General features: G+C 34.8%; 1 pseudogene; it reads right to left on the bottom strand.

The window, feature by feature from the left end:
* Positions 1-11,050: 11,050 nt before the first annotated feature.
* On the bottom strand, positions 11,051-13,915 carry LOC149533608 (uncharacterized; annotated as a pseudogene).
* Between the last annotated feature and the right edge of the window lie 324 nt (positions 13,916-14,239).

The following is a 14,239-nucleotide window of genomic DNA, read 5'->3' as shown; positions in this document are numbered from 1 at the left end:
ATAGAGACATTTAGGTAAACAGAAGCTTACCATTATCTTACTGCGCAAACTGCAATCAATAATTCTAATGCTTTTTAAGAGTGGAAAATTCACATCCAGTGTCATATATATATCATTGACATGTCGGAGGGGTGATACAATCAAAAGATCAAAACTAAGTGCTAATCAGAGCACTATCAATATCTCAAGTCTCAAAATGATACATCAAATATACAATGAATCTCATGATCAATATAAAGATACAAAAAGGAACAAAAGATAGCATGGACCTAACTACAGCCTCCCCCCTCATCACCAGGAGGAGGAGGAGGAGTAACATCTACATGTGCAGGAGGCACCACACCATCAAAAGCTCAAGCATAATCAAAGAACCTTGAGACATGTTGAGCTAGAGGTACTGCATTTTCATATACTACATAATAATGAGCAGCCCAAGAGGTATGATGACAGGTCTCATCTCGCTCTAACTCTATCTATCTCTTTAGCTCTATGATCTCAGACCATAGATCTACTATCTCACAGTTCCCCTCTTCTAGCTAGTCATGCATCTCTAACTATAACTTGCACCTGTAACTTGCCCACCTACCTCTAAGAAGTCCTCAATCTCTCCCTCACATGTCATAGAGAATCTTGAGTATGTGCTAATACATCTCCTATGGGTGAAACCTATGGAGGCTAATTTGGCATGTCATCATCCCCTCCTCCACCCACATCCTATTGTGGTGGCTCCTCTACCCTATGTCTCATGGCATCACCTCTTACCACACCCATGGTGCTCATCTCTCTATGAGTTCTCACATGAGTAGGCCTATGTGCCTATTCATTATTGCTTGATCTAACATCCAATCTGATAGTATGAGAAGGAATTGTAACAAGAACTACTAGTGGCCATTATAAAGGTCTCTCCTCCCTCAAAGGATGTTCTTGTGGTTGTTGAACATCAGGGTGTGGTGCCTGACTAACTACCCCTATAGGATCAGTTATATGAGGAAATGAATGTGTGGCCAAATGCTCTATGTACTAGGGAGTGACACCATCATTCACTACATCTAGAAAGTAGTCCCACCTATAAATGGTAAGGCCACTAACATCTTCCATACATCTAATTGGGTCCAATCTAGGAGAACAACCTTTCTTTACCTCCTTGGTGAAGCAGGTGTAATTACAATACTCCTGTGATATACTGTATTGATAGTCGAACTGTCTCTAGACATGGGTTAGCGGAAATCTCTCTATCTTCAATGAAGAATGACCATTCAATGGTTAAGATACCAACATGAATCCTAGCTAGGAGAAGACATCATCTTATGGCTCTATGCCTAGCCATGGTCTATAGGAAACATACATCATGTCATCCAAATGAAGTCTCAAATAGTTTGTCTTGCCTAGTGTAGGTTGGATCATCTCTCCACAATACCAATAAATATAAATCTACAAGGGTTGTTGTCAGTCCTCAAAGATAGGAACGTGATTGTTGTCATTAACTTGTGTTTCTAGCATTGAACGTGATGCTTATTACTTTTAGGAGACTTACCATTAGTAAAATTCTTAAAAAGTTTTTCAAAAAAATTGTACTTGTCATTACAATTAATGAATATCATTTATCACCTATACTGCTAACACATACAACTATGGTACATGTAGTTGAGCATTACTATATTTTCAAGACATAATATAGCTATATGTGAAGTTATAAGCTCACTATTTATATCTTATGTAGGATTTATGCCCAGATTGAGATATATATAGTTGTGTCAGCATTGAGATTAAGATTTATAAGCAATTGTGTCAGCATATGAATTTAGGATTTATAAGCAGTTGTGTCAGTTATATCTTATGTAGGATTTATGCCCAAATTGAGATTGAGATTTATAAGCAAGTGTGTTAGCATATGAATTACATACCTTTCATCAATAGATAGATTAAATTGAGCTAGTTGAAATTGTTGATACTGAAGTTCAACCCTAAATTTTCTCATTAATGTACTAGTAGTTAATACTATTGCATACCTTTTCGAATTTGCTGGTGTACTTTCTTTTGGACGTTCCCTTTTCTCCTTTGCATCCAAAATGAACTCATTCTAGTCCCTCATTGAAACAAAGGGAGGACGCTTGTACTTCGGGTTTAGGATGAGGCTCTTTCTATATGTGTCCCTCACAACCTTAAGATGTCTGGAAGCTTTTTGCAACAATTTCTTATGATAAAAAATATTACTACCAAACTCATGCTCTATATCTTTGATGAGCTCATCTTTTAATTTTTGATCTTAGTAGTTCCACCTTTTAAGAAAAAACACAAAATTGTTAGATATAGCTAGTATAAGAAAAGACCTGAATGAAAGGAAACAGTGGGATAAAATTAGTTCAGTTATGATGTTCCACCTTTTACGTATGGTGGGCCCGAATCTTCGGAACATAGGTCATAAAGCCTCCTATAAAATGTATCGTTTCTTGCAAAAAATGTCATGGGATAATTAATAGTAAGAACCATTAAAATGAATCATGTGAAGAATACTTTTCATAATGAATAACAAATACATAAAATGAGATAGATTTCATCTTTTTAGTGATCTATTTCAAGGTTGGAGGATCAACTTGACCAAAATTGACCAAAAAAGAAGTTAGTATCTTCTACTGAAAGCATGAAATTGCAATGTACCAAACTATTAAACTACAGAATTACTGGTATAGATAAAAGGTCATTGATAATTCAGATGATCCTACCAAACCCCTAATAAAAAGGAATTCTAGAATAATTAAACAACTTGCACAATACGACATACTAAAGAAGGTCATGAGGCATCACTCCACATCAAAAGCCCTTGTATTCACCACTTCCTATCATGTTTACATCTTGCAAGAAAATCCTTATTACAATATAAAAAATAATTATTTAAAGTACCTAGAATCTTAGGACATTTCAAAGGCATTGATTCATTATCGTCAATCAACAACGATGTCTGCATAGCTCCCGTGCTAGAAATATGAGTAGCTCCAAGAAATGACAGTGAATTATCACCAATACATGCACTATGATCTGCATTTGGCGATGTACCAAACGATGCATCTCCTACCACAAAAAAAAACAATACACTATGTGATGCACCCAAGATTAAAGTACATATTATCAACTCATAATTAACACAAAACCAAATATAGCAAAACAAGGATTTACTAGCTAGATGTCCCCTTGTTGCCGACATTGTAGTCGGCAATCTCGTACGAGCGTCTGTCAACCTCGTAGGAGTCTCCTGCACTGGATGACTTGAACAATACATTGTTAGCAAAGACATTCTGAAATAATAAAAGTAAGAGTTAAGAAGTTTTGAATGTTCGAAATAAAAAATTCCTTCTAACTTGTCAACTAAAAGATTATTTTACCAGTGGCAGTCGGAGGTCTGCTACTACCAGCCTCACCGCGTTGTCCTTGACCAAGTTGTGGATAAGTTGCCAAAAGTTCCTGTATAACAAGAATTTAGTAGGTAAAGTTTCTTACAACTTTTTTTAAAAATTGCATCAATAAAGTATTTTTGCACATATTACATATTTTACTTCACAACATAAAAGATTATAAAATATAAATCTTTATTGAACTTTTGTTATAACTAAATATTCATTGGAGCTTACTTCATAACAACGAGCTTGCGCTCTCAAATCTGATAGCCTCTTCATCATCTCCTCGAATTCCATATTTGCCTCATCCAAAATTTTCATTGCTTCTAAATTAATTTTTAAAAGTTTTTTCTTCAACATTTTTATGAAATTGGGAGTTTCAGCAATATCCTCATCAAAAGGCGTAGCTAGTGGCTTGGTACTTACTGATGCTGCTTTACCCTTATCTTGAACATCAAATTGTGAGAGGAATATCAGTAAAACTGTCATAAAAACTAAAAAATCATAAATAAAATAACGTAATAATATAACATTTTTCAACTATCTAATTTGTACATTTCAAAAAGGTTTACCCTCGCTGAAGAAGGGGCTGGAGTAGCATCCTGGTGACCTCTATCATCTGTTGGAACCATATCGTCCTGACACAAAGATTAAACATAAAAAATTCAGCTAACTGAAAGCAATAGACAACAAAAAAAACCTTATTAACAAAATGGTAAATAGTACTTACAGCCCTCATGATAGTAACTTTGTTTGTATCTATGCGATTTAAATGGTAATCAATTAGCAGTTCTTCCCCTGCACTTATTGATTTTATTGCACAAACAAAAACTTCATTCCCCTCACGCGCCTCAAATATGCAATTGGGTTGCTTACTAGTTGAAGAAGGTCGCGTACTATTTATAAAACCTACAATATTACCTATTGCTTTTGGTCTGCCATCAATGTACATAGCAAATCTTTTACTTTGATCATTTTCTTTCTGTTGTATATAATTAGTTGATACCCCATACCTACACATACTTTTTTTATATTGAACAATCCGCATCCAATCATTGTAATTGTAACATGGACTGACATACTTGATAATTCGACAACTTTTTTGTAACATACCTTTATCCCATCCATGGAAAATAGGCCCAAACCATGTAATGAGGATGGAGCAATGCAATTTATCCTCTCATTAACACAAAAAATATGTGTTAATTGGAGGTAACTCATTGGGTACCCATTCTTTCTCAATGTGTGAGTATCAAAAGGGCACCTTGATGTCACCTTTGGTCTCATCATCATAAGAACATGACCCCCCATTAGCAAGGAAAAATTGCATTTGTTTATCAAATTTTTTTTCTATTCTTTTAACCTCTAGTTGATCTCCCTATTTTAGTCGTACTACATGTAGAGCTTTCATCTACCAGTTCCTCATTTCCCTCATTCGATGTAGATAGATCTAACAAGTACCTATTTGTTGGGTCCTGCAATCCATCAAATGGAAAGTGAAAGTGACAAATATAAAATGTAGTAAGTTGAAAGTGATTATACAATTATATTTCTATACGGACCTTCTTTGTCTATATATACGTTATATGATTATATAATATGTCTATTTATAACATACGTGCTCAATGATAAACAAGAAGAATATAAGAAAATTATGTCTATTTATTGACTTATACCTGCTGATCCATGTCACTATGCACAATCCATGCCAAACGGGTCAAATTTCCTATGGTCAATTGATTGTTTGCAAAAAGGGTGACAATCAGACACAATATAAACATTGGTAATTATAAATAACATAAATTGTAATCAATAGAAATGAACACAATAAATATGTAATCAAATTTCTTGAATATGTTAATCATTTATCTTAAGTTAGCTAAAAATTACATGATACACGTTTGCTACAAATAACTTAGAAGACAACATGAACAATAGGCAACATTGCAAACATGAACAAATTTTCCTTATATATGGAATGCAAGATCATCAACAGAAGGGGTGATGATGTACCTGTAGTCAATTGACTGTTTGCAAAAAGGGTCATAATCAGACACAACGTAAACATTGGTAACTATAAATAACATATGTTGTAATCATTAGAAATGAACACAATAAATATGTAATCAAATTTCCTACATATGTTAATCATTTATCTTAAGTTAGCTAAAAATTACATGATACGTGTATGCTACAAATAACTTAGAAGACAACATGAACAATATGCAACATTGTAAACATGAACAAATTTACCTTATATATGGAATGCAAAATCATCAACAGAAGGGGTAACGACATTTGTAGTCATTGATTATCTTCTTTATCATCACCATCATCATCATCATCATCATCGCCATCATCACCATCATCATCGCCATCATCATCACCATCATCACCATCATCATCACCATCATCACCATCATCATCGCCATCATCACCATCCCAATCATCATCGTCATCACCATCATCATTATCATCATCATCACCATCACCATCACCATCATTGTCATCACCATCATCTTGATCTTCATCATCTGCTTCTTCATCATCTTCAATATCTTCTTCTTCCATAACATTATACTTTATCGGCCTTCCTCTTGGATCATGTCTAACAACAAATGACCAACCTTGTTTATGTGGAACCTCTGAGTAAAACACTTGCTCACATTGGCTTGGAAGAACATAGGGCTCATCTCCAACTAGCTCAAATGACCTTGTATTGATCATTGTAAATCCATTATCATGTTGAATAACCATTCTATCTAGATCATTTTGATTTAGTTGTAATTGTACCATTTGACGACGAATAGAACTATTTTGAAGGTGTTAAATTCACACTCAATTATATCATCCAAGATGCCATAGTATTGATTTTGAGATTGTTGAGGATGTATGTCATTTATAGATGATATATTGGTGACCTCGAAAATTGCAGTTATCCCGGAATCACAAGTTTTCTTTGTGTCATCCAACCTTTTTATGCGAAATTTGTGGCCATGATAGTACATAGCTTTGTGGTGCTTGACCTGCAATTTTTGAAGTGTGTTTAAATTATTTGCATCGTGAGTTGATATGAAACATACATCGAGTTATGATCATTAATAAATTTCTACGTACCTCTCCACCTCTTAAACCCTTTACTATATCAACTACCATCAGCATAACATTGGAATCTCCATTACGATGAGCTTCTGTAACCAATGAAGCAACACCTTTCCATGTTAATGAGCAACCATTTTGTTGACATCAATCAATCCATTCCGTCATCCAATCAAAGATTGTTCGCAATATACAAATGTATTGCATCCCACTCTCGATCACCTATTTCAAAAAAATACACCAATTAAAAATAACTTATATTGAAGATTTATAAGAATTAATTAACTACAATAACATCTTAGATTTACCGCTCACTTTCCTCGATCTACCTTTGCCCATCAAGTACTCCCCTTTGAATTTGTTAATTGAGTTGGGATCCCAAATACGATCTACATGGATCTTTGCTGCAAACTTCGAAAGATATTCACTAATGTACACCATGGTCTGGTATACCATATATCCCTCCACCATAGAACCCTTGGGATGTGCTCTCTATTGAACCAAGCCTTTCAAAAATTTCAAGTGCCTCTCAACCATCCACATTGACCTGGTTGGTACAGGTCCACACAATTTAATCTCCTCGACTTGATGTATGAGGTAGTGTTCTTGTGCATTGAAAAAACTTGGAGGTAGACACTTTTGCATTTCACACAGTAGAAGAGGAATTTTTCTCTTCAATTATTTTATATCTTCTTTATTGATTTCTTTAGATGACAACCACCTCATGTATTTTCCAAGATCATATATAACCTATTTGACATAGAGGTAGAGCGTACTGCAATATTTGTAAAATGATCTTGTCAATATTTTATAAAAGAATGCAATTGAAACTACATGCAGTATATAAATATATAGTGAATACAAAATAACATGAATTACCTTAATAAATGTATGCCAATCGTGTGTTTTCAACCCTAGCCCAAATTCACTTTTATTTGATATGACATTGTTTATTTTTGCAGCAAATCCTGTGGAAAATCGTATTTTTTTTATGACTTCTTTTATAGCATTGCTCTGCTACTCTGACAATAACCAACTAAGGGCACTTGTATCAATTTGGTATCTATTTTTATTTGATCGAATGCCATTTTTCATTGCATGGTTTGATTCTTCAATGTCACTACAAGTTTTGACAATGTGATCTTTGTCACGCCTTCCATCCAAGATTTTCCATAATGTCTCTACTACATTCTTTCCAATATGCATAGGATCAAACAAATGCACAATTGGGAGTTGCTCGTAGTACGGAAACCTAGTAAATTGCATAGGATAAATTTTTAGTCCTTTTGAAAGTTGGTCATTGATGTCTTGATGACCTTCACAAGCATCAATCACATCATCAGTAAACAAAACACAATATCAAAATATAAATTTGAAACAAAAACCATCAAATGGAATGACATTACCTCGACGATTTATTTTATTGTGTGCCAACTTCCATAGGCAAGGTGTCATTCTCTGTGGCTTTGACATAGTCTCTTCTAGACCATTGAAAATATATTTTTTGGTAATTTGGTACTCATGATTTCTGTGCAGAAAGTGTCTATTCTCATCAAACACCTGCTTTCTTAAACTTTTTGAATGACGAGATTTTGTCTTTGGACCACAAATTGGATAGGAAAATTTACCCTTTGTCTGAAGACCTACAAGATTGTGTATAATTGGATTAAATGTGTTAACTTTGACATACCAAAAAAGAGGTGTCAAGAAGAGAACATACCACAAAAATGTGTTAGCCCAGGGGCATCGTGTATTGTCCATACAAGCATTGCATGAAATTGAAATTGTTTTTGTCCTATTGGTCTACAAATGTCATACATAGTAACCCCATTCCATAACACCACCAACTCGTCGATAAGGGGTTCAATATATACGTTGATATCTTTAACTTGGTACTTACCTAGTTGAATGAGCAAAAACATTACATAATTATTTTGACCATTTGATGGATTAGTAATAATAAATTAATTTAGATGACCACTAAATCAAAAAATACCTAGAAAAATCAGTGTCAGCATTATGTGCTCTCTCTTTATGGACAACCAAGGAGGTATGTTATTGTTGATAACAAAAACAGGCCACACCGAGTAAGTAGATCTCATCTCTCCATAAGGATTGACACCGTCTGTTGCCAATGAAAGCTTGAGATTACGAGGTTCTTCCTTAAAGTGTGGCCATTTTTCCTCTATTTCCTTAAATGTCGAACCATTTGCAAGCATTCACATAATGTCATCTTGACTTCTATTGCGTGCATGGTAATCCATAAATTGTGCTAAGCTATTGCACTTGGATAATCGTTGTAGATGTAAAATAATGGGAATATGTCGAAGAACCTTGCAAGGCACCTTTTTTGTTAATCGATCTGATTGATATCTACTGATATGACAAGTAGGGCATTGTGTTGCAAATTCATGCTTTTTATGATATATAATATGATCATTCAGACATGTATGTATTGTTTAATACTCCATTCCAATATCTTTCATGATGGCAGATAATTCTTGGTATGAGCGAGGTAGAATGTTTGATGGTGGTAACAAACACTCACTTATCAACCTACGACCAAAAATATAATTTCTTAATTTAAAGAATATTAATTGCTACACGAACCCAATGTCAATTGTAAGGGAACTATGAGTAAAATAATGAAAGAAGATGGCATACCTTAACATATGTGTCATTGCTACGTTGGATAAACCATTCATAACCTTCAAGTTCACCAATAGCAGTACAGCGGTAAGAAGAGTTATTTTGGAGCCTTCATATAGGGACTAGTATGCCTTCTCAAGTAAAGGTACATCAGGCTTTGCATCATCATCATCATCATCATCATCATTTTGATCATCGTGATCTTCATCATCCTGGTCTTCTTCCATGGTATCATTACCTTCTACTTCAATATTCACACCTCCATGTTCCCTTGTTTGGAAATCCGCATTCTCTGAATTGTCATGGTCCATAACATGAAACTCGGGGATGTTGACCTATATGAAAATGATGACCTTATATTAACCATGACCATGATGTCATCATCAAATCATGCCTTATGTAATTTATAAACTATTAAAATTCATACCAATGGGCAATACTCGTTTCGCCCTTCAATGTGACCATGTTTCCTATAATGTTGCTTAGTTGTTGTAATTAGATATCTTCGAGTCTTTAAGCCCTTACACATTTTGCAAGGACAATAAAATTTTCCATCACCTTTTCTTTTTAAGTTAGACCACAGTCTAGCAATTGTCTCCCTATTTTTTTGTGCGTTGATATCATCAGACATGGTCTTTCTTGAATGGAATGACTCGTTGGTCTAAGAAGGATGATTTGTTTGCAACCTATAGATGGAGTAGTAAGAAGAAGATGCATATAAAAAGGAGTTAGGTCTCTAAACCAAGTAGGAGTTAGGACATGCTGGAGCGAGGTCAACCCAAGATATTTTGGAATCTTGAAGAACCTGGTAAAGGGTATCTGGAAAGGTGAAAATAAACAAGTATTTTTACAGTTACAAAGGAGGAATCAAGAGCATTATAAATAATGAAGAAGAAAATTAAATCCATACAACTTAACCTCTATTTAAAATTTTACCTTTTTGCAAGTGAAATATGACAATATACAAAATTTCCAATCACATTTTCACTTAAAAAAGAACACCAAATATACCTTTGCTACAATTTCTTCTTCAAATTCTTTGCTATCAGATTCTTCAGAACTGCAAGCTTCAGTGCAAAAAAAAGACGAGATGTACTAAGTAATTTTTGATGGGAAATATTTAAACAAATCAACTATCAAAATTTTTTTTTATGAAATTCAGTTGCTTTATTATGTACTGAAGACTTGGCAAGATGTTCCCAAGTCTATCTATAGAATGCCTATTTGCATGGTTGTTTGCAAATAGTCTAGTATGGTGTCGCTTTTGAACAACAAAAAATGTCACTGGGGCTGGTAATTTGGCTCAAGAGATGCACAAGCATGTTGACACCACAAAAATTTTAGTTCATATAGCATTCAGCTATCTTCTTTAACAAAAACCAAAGAGAATACAAACAAACTAATGAGCCGTGTCTATCTCAATTGAATAGCAAGTACTATAGTGAGTATTAGGAAATTGACCTTGCGAATAGCATCCAGTTCATAAAGTATTAGGAAAGTGACCTTGCTGATTAGTTTAACATAGATCGGTGAACAAAAAATTCATAATAAAAATTTGATTTTTTTCCACACTTGTTCAAACCATATAATGAAAGGAAAAAAAATGAATTGTATACGAGTCACTCCAAATCCTTAGCTTTTAATACGCTTCATAGATGAGATTGTATTATATGTTTTGAACAAGATGTGGAAAAAAATCAAATGACATAGATATAAGCATTCTCACACCATGAGTGAAGCAACAATTGCATAAAGCTTTATTGCAAAAAAATTTTCAATATTATTTACATTGTACATACTTGTTTATATAATGCTTCAATTCCTAAACTAAGAAACTATAGCTAGTGTTCTAACCATGCATAAAAATAAAATTATAGTGCAGATGTATGAAATTATATGCATAACTACTCCTATACTAGTTTATAACTACTGTAGAAGCACAACACTACAATCACTACACCAAATCCAACTCCATAACTTAATCCCAATCCTACTGCCCACCATCGACTCTCCATTATATCTTTGCTGCTACCAACTATAGTCTTATTCCATTCTGCTTGATGCTCTCTGCAACCTGAACCACAACCCAGTGTCGTATTTTCAAGGGGAAACCCATGAAGGTTGGGGTTTCCTAAAAAGGAGGAAGCCTCAAATGTTGCAAATTGTTTTCCCTGTGGTATTAATCCTGACAACATGTTGTTTGAAAGATTCAATACTTCAAGGAAGGTTAGATTTGAAAATTTGAAAGGAATTTTTCCTGACAACTTGTTTTCTAAAAGATCTAGAGCCTCTAAAAGAGCCATGTTTGCCAAGGATTCAGGAATTGAACCACATAGCTGATTAATTGAGAAGTTGAGAGAAATTAAACCTTGGAGGACTCCCAATGCTGGAGGAATATTGCCTGAGAGGTTGTTATGTGAGAGATCCATGAACTTGTCTGCATAGATTATCTTCTCGTATCTTTGAACCCTTCCTTTTATCCAAATTGTTACTTCATCCTCGAACTTTGATTCATAAGGAGAGTCTAGATTTAAGTCAGTGAAATAAGAGAAGGTAAGTTGTTCATCGATAATTTGAGATTGATTGACCATAGCATATAGATTACTTAGATCTTGAGGGATACTTTATGATAAACAATTACTCGATAAATCTAGAATTTGGAGATTCTGCAACCTCATAAGTTGGGATGGAATTTTACCTTCAAAATTATTAGAGGTTAAGCTCAAAATTGTCAAATCTTTCAGCTTTTCTATCCAAACAGGAATTTTACCTTCAAATTTACTATTTCCCAAATCAAATATTTTGAGACCTGTGCAATTTGAAAGGGATGGAGGAATATTACCTTGAAACCTATTGCCATTGAGATTTAGTGCATGAAGAGCTGTGAGATTTCCCAACTCCTCTAGAATCTCCCCTTCCAAATCATTATGAGCCAATTTTAAAACCACTAATTGAGAACATGACCTGATAGTTGCAGGGATCTTGCCCATCAGTTTGTTATTTGACAAGTCCAAAATACCCACTCTATCTGAATTTGTGCAAGTAGAACTTGGAATTTCTCCGAAGAGGTTATTTCCTAACAATGATAGAAAGATTGATACCCAAATATCTGATGGAGGTCTAATGTTTGGAATCGAGTCGTTAAACATATTATCTGATAGATCTAATAGGAATGAAACAAAATCCAGAGTAGGAAGTGTGCCATACAATCTATTCCCTTGCAAATCCACCGCAAAAAATCAATGGGATATTTGCCAGGGTAGAGAACCTTCCAGATTGTTATCTAAAAGAATGAGTGTATCAAGATTAGGAAGATCCCACAACCATGAAGGAATATTTCCCACAATGTTGTTACTTGAAAGATCTAGTTCCTTCAATTGATATTGTTGGGACAAAAATGCAAGGAAAGCACCTTCTATATTGCAAGACCTCAATCCCAAGTACTCTAAATGGTCAAACTGTGGAATCCAACTTGTAGATATAGTAATAGATAACTAATTTTTAGAAAGGTCCAATCCTCGTAAGCGAGTCATATTTTTGAGCATCTGAAATGAAATGTTGCTTCTTAATATGTTGGAAGCAAGCGCCAACACTTTTAAACTGGCCATCTTCAAAAGAGAATCTAGAATTGTTCCTGACAGCTGGTTATCGCCCAGATGCAGCTCACTTAATGTTGAAAGCTCACATAGAGAGGGTGGAATCTGGCCAGTCAGATGATTATGGTTGAGTAACAATACTCTTAAACTTGCCAACTTTTAATTGGAGTCTAGGATTCTTCCTGATAGCTGGTTGTTACTGAGGTCCAGATGTGCAAGGGATAAAAGGTTGTCAAAAGAGGACGGCATGGTTCCCTTGAAATGATTATGGGACAGATCCATGGTCTCAAGTTTTGAATAGTTTGTAGCAAAGTGGAGAAACTCTCCACTTAAATTGCAGCCAGAAAGAGATAGAGCAACAAGTGAGTTGGAATGGCCTAAAATCAAAGAAAGGTTTCCCTTCAAGTCACTATTACCACTAAGGTCAAGATTTCTCAATTTTGAACAGGGCATGAAATTGGAAGGGATGGAGCCATTTAGATTATTGTAGCTGAGATCAAGTGAAACCAACGAAGACACATTCTCAATTCAAGAGGGTAGTTCAGAAGGGAATGAATTCCATGATAAATGCACATGGGACAAAGAGGTCAGATTTGATAGATCTGGAATATTACCTGACAACCAACAACTAGATAGTTGAATTTGGGTGAGATTGTGAAGATTGCTGAGGGCCTCACCCCAGTGCTCTGAGCCCATTGTTAGGTTCATTTCATTCATTCCCAAGAATTCAAGGCTTCTCAGACCTCTGGCCCATACATCAAACTTACCACCCTTAAATTCCCAATTATATGAAAGATCCAGATGACACAAGCTTGACATATTTCCCAACACTAGAGGAACCTCATTGCCAAATCTAGCATTTGACAAGCTAAGAAATGAAAGCCTCTACAATTTTGAGAACTGTGGAGGAATAGAAATACCTTGAAAGTAATTCTAGCTGAAATCCAAGTGCTACAGGTGTTGCAAATCAAATAGCGATGGATGAATTTCACCACTCAACTGATTGCTTAGATCAAGAGTAATCACATGTGATGTATGATAATCGTAGCCAACACCCTCCTACTCGCAACAATTCAATCCATGCCAAGAGGCTAACTGACCTGAGGAAAGATAAAGGCCACCTTTGAAATCTAACAAAGAACTTATCTCATCTTCAATACATGCTGTTGAAATTGACATATTAAGTTATGGAGTTGGATTTGGTATTGTGATTGCAGTGTTGTGCTTCCACATTTCTGAAAATTACAGTGCAGATGTATGACATTATATGCATAACTACTCCTATACTAGTTTATAACTCCTATATTGTGATTGTTTAACTCCATCACCCAAGAGGATGCCACAAAAGATTAAGTTTTACCAGAGATGTCAAAAAATTACATTCAAAAAAATCTAATTTATAGAAATAACTGCAACAGGTAAAGCACATTTGAAAGATAAAAATAGACAACTTATGTATATAAATCCCAGAACCATTATGATTCAAATTATTACTTGACTTAT

The sequence above is a fragment of the Cupressus sempervirens genome, chromosome 10 (genome assembly GCF_028749045.1).
Source record: "Cupressus sempervirens isolate cs-2001-9-10 chromosome 10, ASM2874904v1, whole genome shotgun sequence".
Classification (NCBI taxonomy): Eukaryota; Viridiplantae; Streptophyta; class Pinopsida; order Cupressales; family Cupressaceae; genus Cupressus; species Cupressus sempervirens.
The sequence above is the reverse complement of the archived record's forward strand: the minus strand, read 5'-3'. Positions and strand labels throughout refer to the sequence as shown.